General features: G+C 41.4%; 1 protein-coding gene and 1 pseudogene across 1 annotated transcript in view; both read left to right on the forward strand.

The window, feature by feature from the left end:
• Window positions 1–1,531: 1,531 nt before the first annotated feature.
• Window positions 1,532–7,153, forward strand: LOC144769131 (uncharacterized; annotated as a pseudogene).
• Window positions 3,327–25,619, forward strand: part of LOC144768683 (RING finger protein 112-like) — a 352,704-nt gene continuing 330,411 nt past the window's right edge. The window contains exons 1-5 of the mRNA XM_078652512.1: window positions 3,327–3,386; window positions 3,812–3,895; window positions 4,536–4,635; window positions 4,857–4,985; window positions 19,200–19,437. The gene's annotated coding sequence lies outside the window, so the exon portion shown is untranslated. The remainder of the gene's footprint in view (window positions 3,387–3,811; window positions 3,896–4,535; window positions 4,636–4,856; window positions 4,986–19,199; window positions 19,438–25,619) is intronic.

Here is a 25,619-nt window from a genome sequence, read left to right on the forward strand (position 1 = left end):
GTTACTATGCATCCTGTCTCAACACATGCTTTTTAAATATACAGGAAAAATGAAAAATTGCGCTAATGGTTGGTGATAGCTGAATGTTGAAGCTGCACCGACGGTGATATATACTTGAAATCTTTATTCTGTGATGCAACAATAAATACAATTAAAAAAAATTTAAAAAATAGCTTGTGGGTGGTGGAGACCGAGGATGCCCGTCTCCACCACCCCTATCGCCCCATAGATGATGTTAATCCCCCTCTGGGGAAACGACGGAGACCCTCCAAGGGCGGCCCTATTGTGCGACTACCGGAGGGCCACTCAGGCAGCCCCCTCAGCTCCGCTAACACCTATTGGGCCCCTAAAAAGGCTTATATATTTTAATAATAGCACACCCCAGCTCTGCGGCGGCCCAAGTCTTGCCTCCAGCACCCTCTACTAACACCGGCCTTCAAGGATCCCCTTTTACCGGACCAAGCATCAAGTACAGCACTGCAGATCCTGGAGACATCCAGCATTTAAGGTAAGTGTATAACAGTCCTTGTTTTATTTTTTCATTTTCTACCCCCTTAAACTGCTAAGCCTCTCTGACATAGTACTACACTCCCATTTGTGTGCATGCTTTTTAGAGTTATTCCTGGTCTAAAGTTATTAAGTAATACCTGAGATACTTTATAAAATAGAATCAATATTTAAAACTACTTACATTAAGTATAGAGCTGGTTTTATCAGCGTGACTGTTGCCAGGGTGTGCCATGTTAACCTCGAATATATGATTATACCACGCTAACAAATACAACGCATGGCTTTACTACGCGAATCTTACTTCGCAAGAGGTTTTACCACGCTGAAAATTACCACGAAGGATCATACCACGCACATAACGTAATGAAGCACTCAACGCCCATCAAGCACAAATGACACTGAAATAAACACAATGATACTAATAGGTTAAAAAAATAGTAGTAGTGACAGCGTTTGTCTTTTGTCACTTTCACTGACCCTCTAAAACGTGTCCCCAAGCAAGATGGAAGAAAAATTCGACGAAGGTCAATTGTTATGAACAAAAAAGCATTTTAAAATACACTTTTAGTCACCATTTGAACCCGTTTTTAAAGCAGATTTAAACACATATTTTATTTCAAATTACCTTTGTCACTCAATGAACATATATAAAGAGCTGTCCACCATTTTCTTATCAGTGGTTCGCCGCTAACTAGTGAGTAAACACTGTTGTGAGCAACTGGAGAAAGAAGGCTCAATTTTAGACCGTTACTGCCATCTACTGACCAAAGTAAGTACACGTTTTAACACACATTTAATAATATAAACGAATAGTAAATCTGGTAAAAGATTTTACAAAATGTAGTTTAATTTTATCATAACAGAACTTATCTGAGGAGAGTGACAATTGCTTCCAACTGAAAAAAATATCGCAAAAGTAAGGAAAACATGTATTCCTTTTTTTTTAGCTTGATTTTGTCAAAATGTCACACAAACCATGTTTCCAAAAAGCAATGTATGCCAAACAGTTTTTACAAACATAATGTCCGTGAAAGATGATATATGTCTAGAATTAACTCAAATTGAAAAGTAACTAATAAATTATTATTAATTTGATGAGTAGAGAGCAAAGAGCATGTTGGGGCATATTTACAATTACTGGCGCATCCCTGCCAATTATCAGGGATGCTCCAGTAATTGTGCACCATGCCTCCACCACCCATGATGCGCCACATTTAAAATGCGGCGCACCATGGGGCAAAAACAGCAAAGGTGTCGCATTGTTGGAGTTGCGTCGCATGCGCGACGCAGCTCCAGCAATGCTCTGTGACCCATTTTACTAATGCTGCGGCAAGCCTTACGCTTGCTTCAAGCAGGCGCAGGGTTTTGACAAAGTGACTGAGTGAAATCTTGTAGATTTCACTCAGCCACTTTTATGAGGTGTTGCTGCGCCGGAAGGCTCCCCCCTGCACCGGAACGCCTCCTTAAAGCAAAGACCTTTACAACGTGATGCATCTCCCAGATGCGTCACGTTGTAAATAGCCCGCACCATGGCGCATCTTTTGCGCCGCCGCTGCGTCACAAAAGTGACGCAACAGCGGCGCAAAAGAGGCGCAAGGGGTTTGTAAATCTGCCCCAAAGTAACTAGTCAATATTTTGACATTAAAATGCTTGTGTTTTTAAAATTCAGTCTTTTTGTAATATTTCTACTGAGTATAAAAATGCATGGGTTTTGAAATTTAAAATATATAATTATTTTACTTTATACTGAATCGGATAGAGAAGCAGTTTTTTATTTAAACAAAAAACAAAAAGTAAGGTATGAACTTATTTTCTGCAGTAAAGATGTTTAGCCATTGTCTATTGGCAAAATATTTCATTCTTAATCAGACTGGTACTTAGCTCAGGGAATATGATGGGCATTGTTTTGTAGACAGATTTACTATTCATACACCGCTGTGTACTTACCTCAGGGTAGGTGTTGTACAAAGTTTGGGAGCCAGATCAAGGGGCCGATTATGATGGCGGACGGACCTGAGTCCGTCCGCCACCATAGAGTAGGAGGGACCGTCCGCAGGGGCAGCAGCGGTCCCTCCGTGTAGATTAGAATGTGACCGCCAGGGTGGCGGTCACATCCTCTATCTTTAACATTGCGGCGGGTGCAGCTTCAAGCTGCACCCGCAGCAATGTTAAAAATCCATGCACGGTATTTGCGTGCACAAAGCGGCAGGCACCGCATGGTGCCTGCCACATTGTTCACGCAAAGGCAGGGGGTCCGCAATGGGCCCCCGAAGTGAAGGTCCGTATGGTTTTCCACGGCGGAAAAGCCACCGTGGAAAAGCATACTTTCTACTCCATCCTAATATGGCTGGCGGTGTCTGATAGACACCGCCAGCCATGTTAATGCTTTTCTGCCGCGGTCGAAAGGCGACCGCGGCAAAAAAGCGCGGACAGATTGCAAGACCCACCAGCCATCCTAATTTAATAATAATAATCCTAATAAACCGGTGGCTTCCGCCGGCCCGGAGGATGCGGGAAATCTGCAATCGTAATAGGCCCCAAAATATTCTTACTCCGCTAGGTACTTACCAGAGGGAAGGTTTTGGTCAGAGTCTGTATGCATGAATTAGAAATCTTCCTCCGCTGGGTACTTACTTCAGGATAAGTGTGTTGGTCAGTGTCTTGGTGCCAGATTTTCTATTCTTAGAACTATTCTTAGTTGGTATTTACAACAAAGAAATGTAATATTTCTAATTTACAATTTTAAAATATGCTATGTCTTTATTTTTCTAACAAGAAATCAGATAAAGAACCATTACCGTCAATCAAAAATCTGGTAAAAGGAAGAACATCTTAAGAGATCAGTTGCATGAAAGAAAAATACAACCAATCTTCAGGTACAAATAAATCAACTTATTAATTTGCCTTATCTAATTTTAAAACTTATACTGGTGCAATAATGTAACTGTTTTTTGAGAGCACATTTTCCAATTCTTACTCTGCTTCACACTTACCTCAGGGAGGATGTTGGGTATTAACTGGGGACAAGTTTAACTATTTTTAGACAGCTGAGTGCTTTCATTTGGGTAGATGTTGGACAGAGTATGTGGACCAGATTAAGTAGACTTAAACCTTCATGGACTTACCTCAGAAAAGGTGATGGACAATGTATGTGAGCCAGATTAACTATTCTTATTATTCTGAATAATTAACTTATGGAAGGTGTTTGTTGATACATATTAAATTTTCAAAATACGTTACAACAAATAAATGTAATATTTCTAAATTGTAAAATATACTATGTCTTTGTTTTTGAAAACAGATATCTCCATTACCGTCAATATATAAACTGGAAATAGGAAGATCAACTTAAAACATCAGTTGCATGAATACATCCAAATTTCAGGTATAAATGAAAGAACCTTTTAATTTGTCTTTTGTATTTTTAAAACCAATACTGGTTCAACAATCTAACTCTGTTTTCTGAGAGCACGATTTTTAATTTTTACACTGTTGAAAACTTACACCAGGGAGAGTGTTAGGCTGAGTCTGGGGTCAAGTTTTACAAATCTAACTCCGCAGGATATTTAAATTAAAGAAGATGCTGGTTAGTGTTGAAGAGCCGGATTAACAATCCATACACCACTGGTTACATACCTCAGGGAAGGTGTTGGTCAGTGTTTGGGGGCCTGATTTACTATTCTTACTCCGCTGGGTACTTACCTCATGGTAGATGTGATGGTGTTTGTTAGCATCTTTGCGCCAGATTTACTATTCTAACTCCATCGGTTACTTACCTCTGGGAAGGAGTAGGTAGGTGAATGGGGGTAGATTTACTATTCATACTCCACCGGGTACTTACCTGAGGATAGGTGTTGGACGGTGTCTGGGAGTTAGATTTAGTATTTTTACTCCGCTAGGTACTTACCTCAGAGAAGATCTTTGTCAACATATAATAACTTTACTAAGAAAGATACAACAGAGAAGTGTAAAATGTCTAAATAATAATTGTTTAAAATATGCTATGTCTTTGTTTTTCTAACCAGATATCGCAAAGAGAACCATTAACATCAAACCATAAACTAGAAAAAGGAAGAACAGCTTACAACATCTGTTGCACGAAATAACAAAATATCCAATATTCAGGTATACATTAAACAACATTTTAATTTACCTTATCTTTTTAATTAAACCTCTAATAAAACAACCATCTTACTCCGTTTTTTTTAAATTAAGGATTTTTATAGTAATATTAGAAAATAATGAAACAGTTAAACAAACTTAAAAAAAAGAATTTAAAATTTGCAGATTAACCAATAGTTTTATGTTAACTATTCTAATCCTATTATTGATACATGTAATTGCAGCTACGTCTACAACATTGATCTGGAAAACCAAACAGACTGGAAAAGAGAATACAAAGGAAAGCAACACATTCAGCAATACTATTGCAAACGTAACTTCACCACAGAAGAACAAAGAAATGCAAGCCTAAGGTACAATCGAAAATATTTCTGAAAAACAAATCTATAATTAACTTTTTTTAATCAGATATTAAAACTGTCAATAGTGTAGCACATTATAATTTGTTGTATGACGTTACTATGCATCCTGTCTCAACACATGCTTTTTATTTGGGGGGAAATTCACCCCCAACCCCTCTTTCTGATTTGTAAGCTTTTTGGGGGGGGGGGAAACCCCCCCAAACCCCCTTTTTTAATTTTACCACGCATGAGTTACAACGTGTATTCCATTACCATGCATAACTGTTACCACAAAAATACCTTAATTACCAAATCTTTACAATGATTTTCATTGAAAACGCAGGCATGAGATATTATTATTTTATATATATGTATATATATAAAAATGCATCACAAAGAGATTATTTTTTTTGGGGGGTGGGGAGACCCCCCCAAACCCCCTTTTTAAATCTTCTTTAAAACACATGCCTTTACTACGTATCATGTAGTAAATGTATGCGTGATAAAGGCTATTAGTGGTAACCACCCATGCGTTATAATGCATGTGTGGTTATGGTTATGTGTGGAAACAGTTGTGTTAAAGTGTCTGAATCCAGTTTTTATTGATTTGTTTAAATTAAATCTTGCATCCATTCTAAAACAGAAAAATTCTTGATTTTAGTAATTTTATTTAGATACCATAAATCTTCTGTACAGAAAAACACAAGTAGTTTTTAAAAAATGAAAACTCATTTATCATCCTCTTCTATTTACAGGATCATCAACAGATAATTCAAGTCGCCGAGCAAATTACGTTCAATCTAAGAGGGGTAACAGGTTATTAAAATTTGGTGGCTACATTTACTGTAAGGATCGTTTAACTGAGCCCAGGAGTCATTGGAGGTGCGTAGAATATTTCTCATCACATTGCAAAGGCAGAGCGGTTACTCTGGGAGACATAGTGGAGAGGTCCACAGAGCATAACCACTCTGCCTCTGCAATGGAGATTGAAGTAAGGGAAAATCTACAGCAGATAACATTTTTGGCAGCCACCTCCAATGAACCCTGTGGCTCAGTTTTACGGGAAGTTGCACAAAACATCCCCATGCATGTTGCCAGTAATATGCCCACAATCCCCAATTTAAGGCGCATGATTCAAAGAACAAAACAGGCCATCAATCCACATGCAATAAGACCACAAACTTTCTCCGATATTAACATCCCCCCAGAACTAACTGTGACTTTTACTAATGAAACTTTCCTTCTACATGATAATGATAATCCTCAAAAACGTCTTCTAATCTTTTCTACAACACGTAATTTGGCCACTCTTGAAAATACAGAAATTTGGATGATGGACGGCACATTTAAATCTACCCATCCTTTTAACCAAATTTATACTATTCATGGCAATATTAACCACACAACTATCCCCTTAGTATTTGGTTTGCTGCCTGACAGACAATCTTCCACTTACACTGAGTTTTTATCAGTTATAAAAACCAAAACTCTCAACAAAAGTCCTCGGAAAGTAATAATTGATTTTGAGATACAAATGATTAATACTATTTGTAAACTATATCCAGACACCCACATTCAAGGTTGTTTTTTCACTTTTCCCAGGCGTATTGGAGAAAAATACAGAAAACATCCTTAGCCAAAGATTATATGTCAGACAGCAAACTATAATACGAGTTAAAAAAACTAACAGCTTTGTGTTTTGTTCCTCCTGATTTTGTAGATGACTTCTACACTGCAATTATACAATCAGATTATTTTATAGCAAATGAAGAGAAATTGGCACCTCTTTTAAATTATTTTGAGGGAACCTGGATTGGCAATCTTAGCAGGTCAGGTAGCAGGAGGAAGCCAAGGTTCCCCATTGAGTGGTGGAACTGCTACTTAACTTGCTTAGAGGGAGGAGCAAAAACGAACAATTCCATCGAAGGATGGCATAACTCTTTTAATAAATCCATAGGTAGGAGTCATCCAAACTTTTATCATTTCTTAGAAATTTTTAAAAAAAAGAACACATTTTTCAAGAAATGAGGATGGCTCAGTCACTTTCAGGTATGCTAAATCCTCGAGTGACACGACGTAGCCGAGAGATGACTGAAAGACTTCAATCAAAACTCCAACAATTTCCTTTAATGGGCACGTCTGACTACCTTGAAAGTATTGCATATATTCTTCATTTCTAAAATGTGAATTGATCGCCTGTTTTACACATCTCCCAAAAGTTATAATTGACATTTTTCAAAATTGACCCAAATATCAAATAAAAATTACTTTTGCTATCTTACCAACTAGCACATATTTTTTGAACTGACGTCACATCAATTTTGGATCAATATGTTTAATTTGAAACACTTTTATTTAAATTTCTTTTTTTAAATTAACAAAGTTAAGCTAGGTATGAATAAAAGAATGTTTCTGAGTTCATCTACAATAACTTTCTTGAACAATTTATTAGTCAGAAAATAATTGTTCCAAAGTGTGTATATTATGGCAACCTGCATGGGGATCAAAGTGTAGTTCTTAAAAATTTAAAATGATACTCACCACAGAATTTGAAATTAACAAACAGAACTTTCCTTACAGTAAATGTACCTTCCAAATGTTATAATGTATTTGGTAAAAAAAAAAAAAAACCTAACCGGACCCCGTCTTCATGCCATTGCATGCTGAGAGGAACCAGCGACTACAGAATCAAATGTGAAACAATTAGTGACTACGAAGTATCTACAAAATTAAAATGAACTATTATAACGATTAAACTAAATTCCAAATGGATTAATATATCATATTAAGAAATTATTTACTAATGTTTTTGTTTTAAAATAAAAATGTGTTGTGCATTATTAAAAATTTATTGATCTCTTTTTCTGAAAAATATTTTAAGATTTACTCAATAAATACATTTTTTTACTGAAAAATATCTTAATTTATTTTCTTAATTCATTATTTAATCTTAGATTCTATTTTATATTTGATTTGCAAAGATATAAAATGTGCATGATGGTATTAATAATTGCATTGATCCATTGCTTATAATGTTAATTGATTGTACAACATTTTTAAAACATTTGGATTTAATACATGAGTATTAAAACACTACCCCACCCAATACCCCTATACCCCAAGCATCCCGCTCCTAAAAGTTAGTGTAGTAATTTCATGTAAAGTATACTTCTTGTTTTTCATATAAATAAGGAGTAGCCACTTACAAATTAATACTCAGGGATTTTTTGCCAACTAGGAAAAAAAATACCTGGGTATTAGAACACTACCCCACCCAATAGCCCTATACCCCAAGCATCCAGCTCCTAAAAGTTAGCGTAGTAATTTCATGTAAAGTATACTTCTTGTTTTTCCCATAAATATGGAGTAGCCACTTACAAATTAATGCTCAGGGATTTTTTGCCAACTAGGAAAAAAAATACCTGGGTATTAAAACACTACCCCACCCAATACCCCTATACCCCAAGCATCCCGCTCCTAAAAGTTAGCATAGAAATTTCTTGTTAAATACACTTCTTGTTTTTGTCATAAATAGGGAGTAGCCACTTACAAATTAATACTCAGTGATTTTTTGCCAACTAGGAAAAAAGATACCTGGGTATTAAAACACTACCCCACCCAATACCCCTATACCCCAAGCATCCCGCTCCTAAAAGTTAGCGTAGTAATTTCAAGTAAAGTATACTTCTTGTTTTTCAAGATGGAGTAGCCACTTACAAATTAATACTCAGGTATTTTTTTCCAATTTGGGAAAAAAATACCTGCGTATTAAAACACTACCCCACCCAATACCCCTATACCCCAAGCATACTGCTCCTAAAAGTTAGCGTAGTAATTTCCTGTAAAGTATACTTCTTGTTTTTCACATAAATATGGAGTAGCCACTTACAAATTAATAGTCAGGTATTTTTTTCCAACGAGGAAAAAAAATACCTGGGTAATAAATCACTACCCCACCCAATACCCCTATACCCCAAGCATCCCGCTACTAAAAGTTAGCGTAGTAATTTCATGTAAAGTATACTTCTTGTTTTTCCCATAAATATGGAGTAGCCACTTACAAATTAATACTCAGGGATTTTTTGCCAACTAGGAAAAAAAATACCTGGGTATTAAAACACTACCCCACCCAATACCCCTATACCCCAAGCATCCCGCTCCTAAAAGTTAGCGTAGTAATTTCATGTAAAGTATACTTCTTGTTTTTCCCATAAATAAGGAGTAGCCACTTACAAATTAATACTCAGGGATTTTTTGCCAACTAGGAAAAAAATACCTGGGTATTAAAACACTACCCCACCCAATACCCCTATACCCCAAGCATCCCGCTCCTAAAAGTTAGCGTAGAAATTTCTTGTTAAATACACTACTTGTTTTTCCCATAAATAAGGAGTAGCCACTTACAAATTAATACTCAGGGATTTTTTGCCAACTAGGAAAAAAAATACCTGGGTATTAAAACACTATCTCACCCAATACCCCTATACCCCAAGTATCCCGCTCCTAAAAGTTAGCGTAGTAATTCCATGTAATGTATACTTCTTTATATTTAACATAAATATGAAGTAGCCACTTACAAATTAATACTCAGGTATTTTTTGCCAACTAGGAAAAAATACATGGGTATTAAAACACTACCCCACCCAATACCCCTATACCCCAAGCATCCCGCTCCTAAAAGTTAGCGTAGTAATTTCATGTAAAATATAATTCATGTTTTCCACAAAAAAAGGAATAGCAACTTACAAATTAATACTCAGGGTTTTTTATTAAATTATATTAAAACCTGGGTATTAAAACACTACCCCACCCAATACCCCTATACCCCAAGCATCCTACTCCTATAAGTAAGAAAAGTAAATTCACCAGAAGGAACACACAGCCAGGAAGCCAAAGGCCACCAGGGACCAGCTCACCTTACTGAACAAGTGAAATAGGTCCTCAAAATAGCAAAATCGGAACTGCTTTTCAAGCCCATGAAGTCTGAAATAAGGATGATGCAATTAAAATGAAATCTGTATGGCCTCCTAAAATCCACAATGGCTCCACTAGTGGGAATCCTGCACTATACGGCAGGTCTCACCCAGGATACCATATTAGCATGTTTACAGATAACACAACCTTTAAAAATGCTGCTGCTCTGACTTTGAGCCGTATGTTAAACGCACGCAAACAGATAAAAGCCGCTATTAATATGCTTGCCTTGCACATAGAATTAGAGTTGACACATGCTCTAGAAAGAAGCAAGGGCTGCTCACAGTTTCTAGCTTAGCTGTCTAAAGCTTGAACAAGTGCAGAACAAAGCAATGATGTCACATACATCAATTACGTAAAAATTAAATATGCATTTAATTTTAAGTGCGTTAAAATATTACGTTGTAACGTATTACTTACCTGTCAGCCACACACCTTTCACCAGCAGCCCTTACTTCGACCAACCAAAGAAACAAGAGTGAAAACACGTCACACAAAATAAAAGAAGGACTTCTTTTTAGACGTACACGTATAACGTAGGATGTCCGGAGTGTAACACGCAGAACGTAGGATGACTTGCGTGGTAAAGACTGTCGTGGAAGGCATACGCGTGGAAAAGACGTTTACGTGGTAAGTGCCTCGTAGTAAACGTCACGCGTAGTAATGCCTTCGTTGTAAATGATATTTCCCGTTAACCTCGGGGTCTTCTGTCGCAGCCTGTTCACTCACCAAAAAGCTGGTAGGTGCTCCAAAACACTTGTCAGGGTGCCAGTGTGCGTCTAAGTTATGTCCCTATTTTTATACCTGCTACAATCTGATAAAAGCCCAGGGGGGTCGTCTCCAGACTGGCGGGACAAGTGGCAGAGAGTTTACATGTAAAAGCGCGCCTTTAAAAAATGCTGTACACTCGCATCTGTTACACTCTGATAAAACAGGCCCTGTAGGAGCCCTCTAAGTGGCGGGAAACTGGTGGAGAAAGAGCTTACGTATTACCCTTCAATTTTTCGCTGCATCCACTCAGATGTAAAAAAATGCGCGCTTTAAAATGTCATACTTTCACTGGCCCTCTCAAACACTGGCCCGCCTAAGAGTCCCATGTACACATTTCGCGCCACTCTTTTACAAACCAGTAGTGCTTATCAGTCCCTGACAGCTGACTCCCACGTAGAAGCCTCTTCGTGTCTTTGCAGTCTTTTAGGCGCTGAAAATGTTACATCAGCAAACTCACATTTTAGTTTTGCCGCTCTTATGAAACTCTGGTTCGTCCCGCTCTTTCTGTGCTGCAGCATTTTTTTTTCTTCACCCGGTTACATCTCCATGTCTTGGTTGATTTGTCGCCTTTTGTGGAATTTGCGCCATCCAGACCTTTCTGGGCTGTGGTAGCCTATTTTGCAGTTACAAAAATATGTAATGTTACAAGATTGCTACATTTATCAGCCCTGGCCCCTCACTCACACGTAGAGCGCAGCCTCAGCTGCATAACACATGTCTTTACTTTACTTTATTTTTTTTCTTTTGCTAATTAATGTCATTTACATCAGAGACTTTCAAATAGGCTGTACATAATGTTGCACCAGGGAACTTACAGTCTAGGTTTGTGACAACACATTACCCTGTTAAAGGACCCTGCAAGTGTCTGTTACACAGCACCCAGCTGCCTTACATGCTGGCCTCTGTTTATCAATCCTACCACATTACTCCCACGTAGAAAGAAGCCACAACTGAAAACAATTGTCTTCATTTATTTTTTATTTATTTTATTTTCCTTTTCATAACTAGCATCATTATACAGCAGAGCCTTTAAAATGTTTTTTTTTTAATTTTTTTTAGTAATTGTCACTTACATCGGTGCATTTCAACTTTGGCTGTGCATGATGCTGCACCAGCAACCTTACAGTTTAGGTCTGTACAGCACATCACCCTGTTAAAAGAACCATGCACTGGCTTGTTACACAGCCCACACAATTGCATTACATACTGGCCCCCTGTTTATTATACGTAACACACTACTCCCTCATAGAAAGAAATTACAATTGCACAACACTTGTCTTTATTTATTTTTTATTTCATTTATTTTCCTTTTCATAACTGATATCATTTTACATCAGAGACCTTAAAATATTTATTTATTTTTTTCTTTTCATAATTAGTGTCATTTTACACCAGACGCTTTAAAAGTTAGGCTGTGCAAAATATTGCACTGGCAAACTAGCAGTCTGGGGCTGATGCAGGACAGTCCACCGTGTTACAGAACAATGCCTGGACATATTGCCAGCCCCCTGCTGTTGCTTTACAAGATGGCCATGTTTATCATACCCAATACATTACCCCCATGTAAAAAGAAACCACAATTGCATAACACTTGTCTTTATTTATTTTTTATTTTTTTCATAACTCTCATTTTTCATCAGAGACATTTTAAAATTAGGCGGCAAAATTACTGCCGCAGCAGCCCAGTGGTCTACCTTCCCGCCTCTTTTAGGACCAATGGCTTTCCGGCCCTCTGCTGACTATGGCACGCGTCAGGCCACCACTCAGGAACTCCATCGGCATCAGGCACGCCTCCTAGGGGGCTGGCCTATCGCCCAAAAAAGACCCTGCAACACTCTAGGGCTCCCATTCCACAGATGCACCTCGACGCTGCTCAAGCAACATCCGCCTGCAGCCGCTACTAGCCGATGGACAGGCCCAGACATGTCCCTGCATGCCCAGACATGTCCCGCCTTGCCCAACAAACATGGCACTCACAGGTAAGTCTCTGCTCGCCCCAAACCCAAAACCCTAAACACACCAGTAGGCCCTACTGACTGCCTTGCTGTTAGCCCTAGCCGCCCTCGCACCACCACTCTACATCTATGACGCACCTAAACATCCATTAATTCTTGTGTGAAGGGGACTCACACACTACACCTGCCCCACTTCGGGGGCCTACCCTCAGGGGCTCGACTTCCGGCCCCGGACTTCCGGGGTGGGACTTCCGGGGCGGGACTTCTAGGGCAGGACTTCCGGCTCCTACGTCACTTCCGGGGGCGTTCCCACCTGTCAAAAAATGCATGGTGATGAAAGCTATCATCATACTCTACTGTCTGGACCTATGAATGGGTGGGTGGGCTGAGTTAAAGCCTGTTGCATATCAGGCATTGCTAACATGTGACTACTGAATTGACGATGTGCACACTTCTGTAACAGACCTGTGAAGGCCTCCTTGGGGATAACTGGTGGATGTTTAAGATGTGACAATGATGAAGTAGAATGTGCAGTGTTTCATGAAGTATTAATGTTCAGACACATGACTTTTGCCTTACTCTTCTCATATGTCTCTGCACACTGTGACAATATACATTTTTGTGTGACTCCTCACATAGGTACCCTGGGAGAGGGAGGAGACGTCAGGCTCCTGAGTACCGCCCATGTCCAGACCTACACATTATGTAAGAGCAACATGTTATCCTGAAGTTCTGTTTGAATTGTCAAACAATCCTGAATTTATGTCATCAGTTGGAGTCTTACCTCCTACCTCACATCAATAATCTTAGATCAATGCCACCACTTGTTAAACTCATGTCTGTTTTGCTTTTTTTGGCCACAAGGTCATTTCAATTGACTGTTGCTATTTCAGGTAGAATGTCACAACCTTTGCTCAGTCTGTTATTCGCAGAGGTCCTAGCAGCACTTTTGAGACACGTGACCAGCTATATCCAGTTTCCCAGATGTTAGAATTTAGCCAATGTGAAGGCTGATTTCTATGGATTTGGTCATATCCCACATGTAATTGGATATATTAATGGCACCCATATTGCCTTAGTACCACCACAAGCCAGTGAGCAAGTGTACCGGAACAGGAAGCATTTCCATTCTATCAATGTGCAAGTTGTCTGCTTCCGGATTTGTACATCTCAAACGTCTGTGCCTAATTCCCAGGATCTGTAGAATTATTCCTTCATATTCGGAACAGCACCATACCCCAGCTGATGTCACAACTACTGCCAGAGAGGGCCTGGCTTGAAGGTAAGCGTAATCTGTCCTAACTTTGGGGCCGATTATGATGGCGGACGGACCTGAGTCCCTCCGCCACCATAGAGAAGGAGGGACCGTCCGCAGGGGCAGCGGCGGTCCCTCCGTGCAAATTAGGATGTGACCGCCACCCTGGCGGTCACATCCTGTATTTTTATCATTGCGGCGGGTGCTGCTTGAAGCAGCACCCGCCGCAATGATAAAAAAGTAAGTTGTGCATTTGCATGCACAAAGCGGCAGGCACCTCGCGGTGCCTGCCGCTTTGTGCAGGCAAATGCAGGGGGGTACCATAGGTACCCCCCATGTGCACCCCCACCCCCCCTTCACCCCTGGGGGCCCGCAACGGGCCCCCAAACACAAATCCGTATGCCTTTACACGGCGGAAATGCCGCCGTGTAAAGGCATCTTCACGCAGTCATCCTAATATGGCTGGCGGTGTCTGATAGACACCGCCAGCCATGTTAATGCTTTTCCGCCGCGGGCGGAATCCGCCTGCGGCGGAAAAGCGGCGGACAGATAGTAAGACCCACCAGCCATCCTAATATGGCGGTGGGTCTTGCAAGGCTCCCCGGCGGATTTCCCACATCCTCCGGGCCGGCGGTGGCTTCCGCCGGCCCGGTGGATGCGGGAAATCCGCAATCGTAATCGGCCCCTTTGTGTGGGAGATGACAGGTAGTATGATCTGAAAATATGTAACTAAATGTTTCCCTTCTGTCTAGCTTCCATCTAGGAGACTCGGCGTATCCCAGCCAGCATGGTTGTTGGCACCGCTGAGGAGTCCTACAACGCCTGGGGAAGACCGCTTCAATGAGACCCATGGAAGAACACAGTGGCTGGTGGAGCAGGCTGTTGGGCTCTTGAAACCAGATTCCGATGTCTGGACAGGACTGGGGGAGCCCTCTTCTATTGTATAAGATTACTGTGGTGTGCTGCATACTCCACAACATTGCCTTGAGACAGAACATACCTTACATCGCAGAGGATGCAGGCCATGAAGACCCACCGGGTGGGGACCCTGAAATGCCAAATGAAGATGATAATAGTGGTGCGGAGGAAGCAGCTGACTTGCGTCATGATCTCATCCAAAACTACTTCTCCTGAGTGTAACTATGGTGTGAGATGTAAAGACTTTGACTATTCTTGCAACTCTTGTGATGTTGTGAGGATGATATTAATGCTACATACTATGAATATATGGGTCTGGAAATTTCTGGGGAAAGGTGTTTGTATTATAAGTGTAGCTTTGTTTAGCAGTAAACGTTGTCTTAGACTGTGTTCTCTAGAAGTTAACAATGTGATGTGTGTCATATGTATGTTTTCTTAGTTAATCTCTCTGTGTTGTATGTATGTTTTCTTATTTAATCTCTCTGTGTTGGTCTTTTTAGGTACCCTCACCATATCATCTTCATTTGGACATTTCAGAGTTTTGACATTAGCTGGTCTATGATGCTGTTCAGATGTATGAAGTGGACATGGATTAGTCTTGGGAATGGCTGTCACAGAATTTGGATGTACAAAGCCTGTACAAAGACAGCTTGCACAGCGACAGGATAGAAGATACCTAGCTTCCAGTGGACTTGTTCCTTGTGGTGTGATGGTCCTAATACAATATGTGTGCCATCATGTGATCCAACACAATGTTGTGTTGTGCCAAAATCATGTTATCTGCCTTCACATTGGCTAATTCCACATTGCCTATGAACTGGCTGTAGCTGTTGATGTGTCTCCTCATTGTAGGTCAAAGTGCTTGTGGCACATCACTGAAACTTGTTTGTGACATTCCACCAGATTCAAGCACCACTGGATTGAAATGACACTTTGGTCTGAAACTGTTGTACTGACAAGTGTCTGTTTCTTTATTTGATGTAGGATGCATTTGTGAGGTAGGCAATATGACTCCCTCTGATGATGTAGACCTAATTGATTGTTGCTTATTGTGTAGGATACTGTCCGATGTATCCTCTCCTTCCATGTGGAGAAAGTCTCCAAGTGACTCTGTGATCACTGACACAGAATAGCTGAATCATGTCTAATTTGCAATGTATCTGATATCATGTCAACCTATGATTTGAACACTGGAATAAAAATGTTCTCAGCCCAGACACTTGTGGGTATGTGTTATTGTGACATGGTAGTGGCCCTTTGTTGAACATTGTCTACATCCAACATAACCATGCTTCTAGAAGTCCCTAGTTTTGACATTGCAAAGTCCACATGGTAGTACATTCACAATGTTGTATGTGAGAATTATAACAGGAGACAATGCTTTCCAATGCTTTTCCAATGAAATCCCACTGCTGTATACTGCAGAGGGATTTCCAGAACGTGCGCAGAGGGCATAACGGTTACGTCCTCTGCAGATGGCCACCATAGCGGAGGACGTAACCGTTACATCTTCGGCACAGAAAAGGTTAAAAGTGTCAATTTCGTTATTTTACTTTCTCTACTAGTTAGGCTAAAACCAGAGTCTGTTTATTGGAATCCACTTCTTCTATTTTAAGGCATCTACTGACATTCTTTATCATAGGTCTGATGGCTTTGTACGAATGTAGCTACGTTCCCAATTAATGCCAAAAGAGGACCAAGTCATTCTTGATGTGCAGGGGATTAACTGGAAAGAGCCTTGTATAATTCTGGGGACAAGGTCACAAGCTAATATATAGGCAATGAGGTGAAGTAACCTGCCTAAGGGTGACGTGGTTGGTCTATGGTAATTTGAAGTTTTTGGGCACATGATACTATGCTGACATGTGTTTTTAATGAAGTGAACAAGGATAAGATCAATAAATGACTTTAAAATTACAAAGTGCAAACAAAATGGGAAGTCTTTAGTCCAAAGTCCAACATACCCCTCCCATCAAATATGGAAAAGTGGGCAGGAATAGTCCAACATGGTGAATGAGTAGCACACACAAGAGGACATTAAGGGCAAGGTTTCTTCTTGGCGGTGGTGGGTGTCTTGCCATCCTGAACTCCTGGATTTTCCCGCGGATGTCCCCTCAGTTTGCCAGAGGGGGATCTGCAGCTGCTGAGACAGGGGTGCATGCAGGCGTGTCCTCCTCTGACAAGGACTCCCTTACTGAGGCTGCAGCAGATATTGATGATCTGGATGTACTTGGGCCACAGGAAGGGGTAGATGCAGGTGGGAAATCCCTGCAGATGGTGGTGTTGAAGTCCCGCACACCCCAACCAGGAAGGAAGGACATCTCAGTGCGGATGCCGGCCACCTAAGTGTGATTGCCAACCACTTTGGTGTGGGTGCCGGCCACCTCGACTTGGATGGCAGCAACCTCCTAGTATGTGTCCCTCTGCAGCTCCTTCATCCCACAGATTTCGGTCAATATCTGGCCTATGACACTTTGGGACAGAATGGGGCACCCACCCCAGAGCCCTCCGGGGCCCCTGTCAGAGCTTCCAGGGAGAGGGGGACTAGCCAGCCATCTAGTCCCCCTCCCCCAGTCAAAAGAATGGCGGGCGACAAAATGGCCAGGCTCAGGGGACCCTGGGACCCAGAGACCCAGCTGGGCCTCAGGCACGGGGCTGCAAGGAGGGCCCAGACAGAGCTCCGGCCCGGGCCTGCAGGCATCTTATCACACAGACAAAGCAGGGGATGCTTCCCCAGGCCTGATGGAACCCCGTCTTGGACCCTTGTCAGTGCAACAGGACGGAGCCCAGAGGTCCTTTGGCTCGGTCAGGGCTCCTGGACCCAGCCACACAGGAGAAGGCTCCCTGGGCCCAGAAAAATTATAATACTACCTATTCTACCATTTGTGTTCCCTTAGATTTTGGACAATAGCTCAGCCAGCATCCAGGGAAACCTACTCATACCAGGGCTACCCAGGGTGGGTTGACTTGTGGGGCTCTCACCACGTTTTATAACCCAGAATGCCTTTCAAATCTCAGACTTAGACTACAAAAAACACATTTTCCTCACATTTCTGTGATGGGAGGTTCTGGAATCTGCAGGGAGCCACAATCTTCCTTCCACTCAGCAATTCCCAAGTCTCCCAATATAAATGGCAGGGGAAGCACTTCCCCTGCTCCAGAGGCTGAAAAATTAAAAATAAAAATGAAATCCCACTGTTGTATACTGCAGAGGGATTTCCAGAACGTGCGTAGAGGGCATAACGGTTACGTCCTTCGCAGACAGCCACCATGGCGGAGGACGTAACCGTTACATCCTTGGCACAGAAAAGGTTAAAAGTGTCAATTTTGTTATTTTACTTCCTCTACTAGTTAGGCTAAAACCAGAGTCTGTTTTTTGGAATTTATAACTTCTATTTTAAGGCATCTATTGACATTCTTTTTCAAAGGTCTGATGGTTTTGTAAGAATGTATCTACGTTCCATATTAATGCCAAAAGAGGACCACGTCATTCTTCATGGTGCAGGTGATTGACTGGAAAGAGCCTCGTATAATTCTGGGGACAAGGCCACAAGCTAATATAAAGGCAATGGGGTGAAGTAACCTGCCTAAGGATGACGTGGTTGGTCTGTGGTAGTTTGAAGTTTTTGGGCACATGATACTATGATAATATTTATTTTTCAAGGTTTCTTTGTTAATGTACCAACACTATCAGTTATGCCTTGTGCAGAGGTAATCTGCACACGTGTAAAATTTGAAAGTTAATATTAAATGCACCCTTTTGTACATATGGGGACAAAAAGAATACTCCAGAGACACCAGAAATACTTCTGTATCATCATGCACATCTGCAGATAGTGTTGCCACCTTACCCAAAAAAAGATATCTGCCATCTGTTCACGTTTTAATATTCTGCAAAGGTCCACACTCCATCAGAACTTTATACGAAGTCGTTTGTATTTATTTTTTACATAACTCTTTGTCTTTGTTAACTTTATCAGTCAGGGGTCATTAGGGCAGCTGTAAAAATATTTTAACGTGTGCTTTTCTCACATTTACAGTTTAAAGCATGTATTGGAAAAATAACAGCTTTATGTGATTTTTCAAATTGTTGAATTGGCAGGTACATTAAACAACCGGTCAAGCAGGTATAAAATAGGCCAGGTGGCAACCCTATCTCCATATCATTAAATATGCACCCCTAGCTCCACCCCTTAGCACCGCCCATGGCCCCCCTTCCCCACCCCACCTTCAATTTGGTGAGTAGTTACACTATTTTTTACTGTTAAAAGTACTAACCCTGACGCACTCTCTTTCAGAAATGTCAAGAAAGTGTGATCGCAAGCGACCTTCATTTCTTTTCTTTGTTTTCAGGGTGCTTTCCATTTAAATAGATGTTGCCAGGCTTACATGGTCAGCGGCTGTAGGCGTGCCGGAACAAGCCCTCTTTGCTCTGGGCCAATGGGAAGGGAGTTCAGACACTCTCGCGAAGCTGGAACCAGGAAGTAGCTAAACTCCTTTCAGTTTCATTTACTGATATTTTGTTTAATATGCAATTTCAAGAAGTGCAACCGGGCATGTGATGTAGCCAGGAGGCGCAAGGCACCGCGCAGTAAGTACACTGTTTCTATAGCTGGACAATCAAAAACGAAATCTTTAACTGAAATACGATTTCTTCCTACCTTAGTTATCATGTTTGTTATGCTCTTATTTTGAACAAGTCTAGATGTTAAACACGTAAACAATTGTGTCTACATGCCGCGGGCAGTGGCAACGCGACCCCACCATTATATCCTGAGCCCGTTTTTTGTTTTGTTAATTATTAGTTAAAATATGTTGCGGTAGTCTTGTTTGTAAGAGAAATATAATCTTTGAAGTCTGAGGCAGAGATCACAAGTTTCCTACGAAAATGCTTGGGTAGTTGCTTTAGGACAATCTTCTGTTTTGAATTATGAGACGAGCGGTCGTCGTTTTGTTTAGGATACATGGGGCTATGAATTCCAAAAAGCGACGAAAACCCTAGCCTGAATGCCACCGGAAAGTCAGAAGACTGAGTTGCCTCCGCTGGAGTTCAGCCTTTGAGAACTGCAGGTTATACTCAAAGATCTTTGCAGCTGGTTCTCTAACCCACCGAGTTATTTCAACAAGATCGGAACCTATGACGTTCAGGTCGCAGATTGATCATCTCTGCAACAAATACATTACAACAGCAAGCTATTGGGAACAAAAAAATATAACCTCATTCAGTAGGCAGCCAGGTCGGTCAGCTGGGCAGGGGATCAAGGTCCTCAGTCTGCAGAGTCAACAGCCCAAAATAATGTCTTAAATTAAACATACACTCATAAATTAAACATACTCTCACATTGGGAGCCCTGCTGTATCCACTGGCAAGCACATGCCTTGTCCTGTCTTTTGGTGCCTGGTGGGTGTGAGAATTTACATGCCACAGATGCCAAGTGACCCCGTTTCACAAGTGACATCTTCAACCCATACTCCTTAGCCAACATCAGTTTGCATTTTTTTGCATCCATACGCAAAAAAATGCTTGGGCCCACTTAGCAGCAACAGTTTTATTTTAAGTTTCTGCCTCTCTTCACCTGTATCTTACCTGCTGCAACAAAATCTTTGTACATATTCTGTTGAAGCATCAGCTCTGCTAATGTTTGAAGGCACTATACTTTTATTCTGGATCCAATTATAACAATGCACCCTTCAACTCCTCAATAATTACTGCCCACACGCACCTTATGTTGAAAAATAGTAGAGGTAAGGATAATATAATGGGTTCAGAGAGAAGACAAAGAGACAGTTATTACCACTTTGCAGCATCTCCTGCTGGGCATTGACATTTGCAGGCTGTAATGGGGTTTCTTGAGGCATATAGAAGATCAATTATACTCTGCTGGGAACGTTCTGCAACTGACATTAACCGTGAATGGATATACCTTAAAGATATCTGTATGTAACCAACTTTCTGGGCTGTTGATATTGAAGCTGCCATTTTAGAAACTAAATACAAGTGACTGCTGAGATGCTCACTAGCCTATCAAAACACAAAGAATACTGTGGCAGTAGAGTATTCTTATCTAGTGTCACATTGTAGGTCTCTGAAAATACAGGAAATACAAAGAATCATATGTGATGATCTATCCTGGAATCGTTTCTAAAAATAACACCTAGATCTTGTCAAATATGATTCTTTGCATTTCTATATCCTGTGTTCTTTGTTCTAAGTAGAGGATACACTGTTTTGCCCTCTTTTGCCACCCTAATATACATAGATGAATTTGCACGGTGGCTCAGCAGTGGGAGACAACTTTGATATTTAAAATTTGTTTAATAAGCCTAATAGGATATCACACGTGATCTGAAGTCAGACACAGTGTTTGACCTGGTCCTATTTGCAGGGTTATCCCCAAACTTTTTGCCTTCCTCTGCCTATTTTTCAGACCTTTTTGTTGGCTTTAGGACGTTACCACTGCTAAATAGTGCTAAAGAGCATGTGCTCTCTTCACTAAACATGATATGATTAGTTTACACCTGTTTGGAATATTTGATTTACTTGTAAGTCCCTTGTAAAGTGGCATATCATATACCCTGGGCCTGTAAATTAAGCGTTACTCGTGGGCCTGCAGCACTGCTTGTTTTACTCACTGACCTTAAAAACCTGTCTCAGGCCTTCCACTGCAGGGCCTGCGTCAGCAGTTTACTGCCACTCTAACTTGCACTTAAAACTATTTTGCTAAGCATTACACTCCCCCTTTTCAACACATAGATCACCCCTAATGTAGGCCCTAGGGAGCCATATGGGTAGGGTGCTGTGTAAGTAGAAGGTAGAACATGTGCCTGTATGTGTGGCATGTCCTGGTAGTGACAAACAGCCTATTTCGTTTTTCACTGCTGTGAGGTCTACTCTTCTCATAGGCTAGCATTTGTAATTCCCTTATAAGTGGTAGTTCCTGATCTGAAAGGAGTGACTTTGCTATGTTGGTATGGATAGAATGGTAGAGATAAATCCTGCTCACTGGCCTTGTTAGATTTTACATTACTATTTTAGAAATGCTTCTTTTAGAAAATGGTATTTCTCTGTGCTTATGACTCTTGTGCTTTGCAGCCTGACTCCAACACATGTGTAGGGCTTGGTGACAGCCACACTTGGTGCATACTTTCCAGACAGCCACAACACACGAAGGGCTGGGTGTTACAGGGGTTACATATGCATATTGATGGTCTTCCAGGGCTGGGAGTGGGAGAGCCCATTCTCACTTAATACTTGTATAGGTTGTGTCCTGCCCTCCCACAAAGGGCTGATTTACCCCCTACTGATGACCGGTGCCAGGGCTGGGTTGAAAGGGATTGTTGTGCACTTGAAAGGGTTCCTTTGATGTTACCCCTTGATCAAGGACACTTTTGAGTATAAATACAGGGTCTCAGACCCCATGATTTTAGACACTCTTTGGGACTTGTAACCTGCAGCTGCTGGCTCTACAAACTGCACATTGCAGAGGACTGCTGTGCTGCCAGTAGGAACCACCATTTGGACTACTTGCTCTGTTGTGCTTGCCTGCTGGGTTGCTAGAGGGACTTTAACAAACAGGGAAAAAGAGGGTCTAAGGGACGGTTTAACGACCCAACAATGCTACTATCCCTAGGAACAGTCACTTCAACAACAAATAGCAAGGAGTCAGCGCAAGCGAAAACTAAGTTAAATCCCTACATAGTGAGTAGAAGGCAAATGGAAATGAACTAATAATGTGTTATGCAAATCACACATAGGGTCTCTCGTCTCTGTGAAAAGATTCCCATCAGTCACCACTCGGATCCGCCCTTCATCATCTGGGATCCTTCACCCTCGAAGGTAGATTGTGAGACCCATAGTGGACTGGCAGATGTTTGAAGCCTAATCCTACATGTGGTGCCCAGTGTGAGGGGAACACTTGATGTATATTGTGGTGACTGGAAGCAGTGCTAAAAGTGAAGTGCAAAGTGAAGTTGTGAAACAAACTATAAAATTAGGTAGAGAGGAGAAAAAAGTTTATTAGGGTTCTCTTCAATCCTAAACTAAAATGAGTGCGTAGTGGTCTAAACAAATAACCACTGTTAGAGATGGAAGGTCGACATGTTTCTGCAGACTAATCAGATCCACGTGGTATCTAGCTGCTTCCTCAGGACCATTATCGCTACTGCTTAAAAAGAAATAAGTGGAAAAAGATAAAATATCACCTGAGATATAGTGATACCGTCCTTCTCCTGAATGTGTAGTTGAAAACAAAATGTGGATCCATTCCCGACGAGACACACATATAGGGAAAAAGACAAAATACATACAAAATTGGATATAGAACACTGTATTGAAACACATCTTTCTAACACAAAGTGATCTCATTTTATAATGGAAGTGTGATATCTTTCATGTAAATATCATACACCTCTGTCCACAGCACAAAGCTAGCAACTGCTCACTTACCAATTTGGCAGGAGAGAAAAGTCCCACCTCACCTGGCTGCAGCGCAGGTAAAACAGGGCACCGCTCTGAAGTAGCGAAAAGGTAAATGAAAAGAAAGTTAGGTCACCCAAGGTGTCACTCCATTCAAGCAAAAGCTGTTAAGTCTAAAAAGCATTTCAGGAAAATGCACCGTCAAATATATGTAAAGTACTGTCATATGAATAATCAAACATATACTGATGTATTTGACACCATTACTCTAATTCTAGAAGAGAACTGGTCGTTACAGAGAGACTATATGCAGGCCCTGAGATGCATGGATTTTCGTGCATCTGTTTCATGAAACACTTGTACCTGTCTGCCATAGTCTATGATCACACTCGACCCTCAAGGAGCTGTGTATCGAGGTCAGTTGGTCGCGTCTATCTAGCTCATCACTTAATGTCTTCCGGAGCCTCCAACTCTGTAATATGGGCGTCCAGGACGCATTCTGAAGATATCAAGGCGACACATAAATAACTATTCAATACTTATGAGAGTTCAGTGTTTCTCACGCGCATCTGTGCCACCCTCTGCAATCATACCAAAGCAGGCAAAAGCTCTTCACAGCGGATGATTTAAAAGATCGAGCATGCGCCTACCTTTCCGTCGGTACCCCGGGCGTCCCTCTGGGCTGTCGTGGGAGGTACCAACGCGGCGCGCAATCACCCGTTATATTTCCGCTTAGGCGTCGACAGGAGCGGCGCCCGGATGACGTCAGTCTACACGCGACGCGCGTAGCATCATGGGGATGGTAGTTTGTTGAAAACTACGCACTCGTGTCACTATTCTACCAATCGTTTGACACATTCTCTCTAGAGCAAATTGCCTAATAGTGCATTGTTTTGCCGGTATACCGTGAACGTCTGTCCTTTCCTCGAACTACTGATGGTTCGACATAAAACAAGGGGGAATAAATGCCAAGTGCAGGAGACAAGTATTTAGCATAAATATCTAAATGCACTTTCAGTCATCTGAAACTGAATAAATCTTGTAACCATCATGGCACTAGACATTGTCATTATCATTTATTATTAGAGTGACATCCATGGGATGTCCTCATTGAGGCCCACTTTGTCAGATCTAAGTTTATACACCAATCTTTGTTCTTTTTTTAAATAAGAAACTACTGATGTCAGTAATGTGGGGTGGAATCATAGGTTGTTCAATGACTGTCCATTTGAGGTCTGTTGGTAAATGGCCCACCTCTATGAAATGTGCAGTCAGTCTTGTTGCCTGTTTACAACATCTGATAGAACTCTTGTGCTCTGAAACTCTTGTTTTGACTTTGCGCGTAGTCATCCCTACATACTGTTTGTTGCAGGGGCATGTAATCAAATAGATTACATTTTGGCTGCTACAATTAGTAAGGTGTCGTTGTTCCCAGGGACGACCTGTGCCAATATCAATCTGTGTGGACTTAGTTGTTAATGGACAAGCTACGCAATTGCCACAGGGATGGTGGCCTGTGACTGCTGGCATATCCCATAGAGTCCCTATAGTGCGGGGAATCGTGTTTTTTGGTCTAGTGTGGACCAACTCGTCCTTCACATTTCGTCCACGTTTGAAGGCGAACAACGGGGGTGGTAGATTGACAGTGTCATTCCTGGTGTTCAGGATCGCCCAGTGCTTCCTCACAATTTTTTGAATTCGATTCGACTCAGTGCTAAAGGTGTTAACACATGTTATCCTCTTTTGTGCCGGCTTGGGAGGCAATAGTTCTAATAAACCTTCCCTATTGTTATTAGAAGCACGTTTCTTTGCGGCCCTGACGAGTCTTTTAGGATACTTCTTCTCAATTAGATGTTTCTCTAGAGTCAGAGAGTGTTCCTCAAACGCAGATTTGGTTGAACAGTTACGTTGGATTCGAAGGAATTGTCCATAGGGCAAGTTGTCAAGGAGTGCCTTAGGATGAAAACTGTCATAACTCAATAATGAGTTCCTTGCCACTGGTTTACGATATATTTCTGTGTGCAAACCAGTGGGGGTAGCAGTGACCAACAAATCTAGGAAGGCTAGCTGATGTCTGCTAAATTCCATGGTGAATTTCAAGAAAGGGTTCCTCTCGTTTAGCCACCCATGGAACTTGTTCAAATCACTAACTGAGCCATGCCACACCACCAGGATGTCGTCAATGTATCGTTTCCATAGACGCACACATTCTAGGAACGGATTGATTACATTGAGCATGTGGTGTTGTTCGAAGTTGTGCACATTCAGATTAGCGAGACTGGGGGCAAAAACGCTGCCCATGCTGGTCCCGCTAATCTGTAGGTGCACAGAGTCTTCGAACATAAAAAAGTTCTCAG

The sequence above is a fragment of the Lissotriton helveticus genome, chromosome 7 (assembly GCF_964261635.1).
Source record: "Lissotriton helveticus chromosome 7, aLisHel1.1, whole genome shotgun sequence".
Classification (NCBI taxonomy): Eukaryota; Metazoa; Chordata; class Amphibia; order Caudata; family Salamandridae; genus Lissotriton; species Lissotriton helveticus.